The sequence below is a fragment of the Macrobrachium nipponense genome, chromosome 1 (assembly GCF_015104395.2).
Source record: "Macrobrachium nipponense isolate FS-2020 chromosome 1, ASM1510439v2, whole genome shotgun sequence".
Classification (NCBI taxonomy): domain Eukaryota; kingdom Metazoa; phylum Arthropoda; class Malacostraca; order Decapoda; family Palaemonidae; genus Macrobrachium; species Macrobrachium nipponense.
In genome coordinates, this window is record NC_087200.1 from 94,716,218 (window position 1) to 94,718,863 (window position 2,646).

Below are 2,646 nucleotides of genomic sequence, written 5' to 3' on the forward strand. Positions count from 1 at the left end.
AATGCTTAATTATATGCATTAAAAAGGAATTTCAAGACCTTTCCAATGAGCCTATATTTATTAAAATCGATGGAAAATTGAGGACGACAGGGTGAAAAAAAGGTCTGAAATAGGCTTTAATAGCTTAATTCAGCGTTGTCTCCACCCTTTCCAATGGCGCCGCACAGTGGCAATCAGCGTCAATACATTTATCCACGCATGTCCATTCCATGTTTATGGTTCCATGGCTATTATAAATTATAAACTGGAATTTGTCACGTATAATTTATAGCAGCAAATGTCGATACAAAAGTTATATGACAGAATCGGCCCTGAATAAACAAAGACAGGTAATGAACATCTCAAAGGGCGTGTGGGATTCAGATGTCTAAGATAAAATCCACCGTCAACCAACAGTAAAGAGGATTAAAGAGGAATTATCAGTGGGAGTGACCTGAAATGGCTCAACTGTGGATGGATCTCTTGGTATAAATACAGCCTTTTCTATAACTTTTCTAATTCATTACGTACCTGAAGAGAGAGACAGCATTCTCTGAAATACAGTATTATCTTCCTATATTTTGGAGTTTTTATTATGAATTCTGTTGCAACAGAACTTTTTAACAGTATATGTATATATATATATATATATATATATATATATATATATATATATATATATATATATATGCAAAGATACATAATATAAACATATACTTACATATATTATACATGTGAATATATAGTGCATATACACACAGAAACACTAAATGTTTTCCATTCTGGATGGGAAACAAATACACGGTAAAAAGTGTTTGATAATATAACTGTATGTATAACTTTAAAAATAATAATAATAATAATAATAATAATAATAATAATAATAATAATAATAATAATAATAATAATAATAATAATAATAATAATAATAATAATTTTATATTGGCAATTCCTATAATACACAGATGTAATGAAACAGTCCGTGTCTTCAGAGGAAACTTCCAGCCCTAACAAACTCCCTGAATGAATTTATAGAAAGCAGAGTATATCTGCACAGGAAACATCTATCTACCATAACGGTAATTACACAGATCTCACAAAACATAGTTTGTCTATCCAGAACATCTTCTTCTGTTACGATTTTATCTCACAGAAAAAAAGTATATGCTTGCACTATAAACTTCCAGTTATCATAAGTCCCTTACATGAATCTGAAGAAACAGAGCAAGCCTGGGTAGAAAGCCTCCTTCCATTGCAATTCCATCCCACAAATCTGATGAAACAGCATAACTACACAGGAAGCTTTCGACTACTATTACATCCTTACATGGCTGTGGAAAACAGCCTACTAGTACATGAAGCCTCCTACCATTACGATTCCATAACACAGATATGAGGAAACAGTGCATGTCTGAACAGGAAGCTTCCAGCCGTTATAATTCCCTTACATGGCTTTGAAGAAACAGCATCTATGCATAGTAAGCCAACTTGCACTATGTTACTACACATATCTCAAGAAACAGCATGCATGTCCAAGAAGTATCTGTAAATTATGATACCATTACACAGATCTAAAGAAACGCAGCATTCCTGCATAAGAGGAATCCTTCCAATACGATCGCATTTCACCGATCTCAATAAACAGTCCACATCTGCATAAGAAGAACCGTGTTCCTTTAAATATAAGATTCCAAAATCTACACCAACTGAAGTTATATGTAGATTTCCTTTTAAAATGGATATTTTCCATTCATTATATTAATTTATTTTTGATCTAGGGATTAAAAAACAAACAGTACGGAATGATTTTGATTTTATTACAACTTTATTTTCTGCTCATTCTGAGATGTTACCATCCATAACCACCGTAACGTCTTCCTCCAAATCCTCCAACTCCTCCAAATCCACCAATTCCACCGAATCCTCCATGTCCAATTCCTCTGCTGACAGTAACGACTCTGCTTACCACAGGTCTGCTACGTAGTGGACGAATATTGTTACACTCATGGATAATGCAGAACTTTATAATGTAACATAAGATATTGTAAATTAATTTACCTTTAAATTCACAGGCTAATCATTGCTCCAGCAAATCCTAGAGTGTAGATATAATGAAATATAATGACTTGAACTAAAATCTGGAAACTTCAAAACAGGGGGATTCATTAGCGCGTCCTTGAGCTTTTGAAAACTCTACGCCTGGGGTTCCTTCCATTGAAATTGAACGTCTTCCCGCAATACATCAGTTAGGGGAGCTGCTATATTAGAGAACCCTTTCACAAACCTCCTGAAGAAACCGGCGATACCCAGGAATGACTTAATCTCTTTTTTTGATCTGGGGGTGTGAAAATTCGCTATTGTTTTGACTTTATCGTCATTTACTCTAACCCCTTCCTTAGATATGACATGGCCTAGATATGTGATTTGCTTTTTCAAGAACAAACACTTGGCTAGCTTAATTTTCAACCCCGCTAATCTAAGCCTCCTAAGTACTTCTGTAAGCACTTCCAGGTGTTACGCGATCGTGTCTGTTGCGACCAGGATGTCATCCATATACACAAAAACATTTTTGCCCAATAACCCGTGCAAAACTGTGTTCACCAACCCGGTAAAGGTCATCGGACTGCCTGATAAACCGAAAGGCATTAGCATGAATTCATAGTGTCC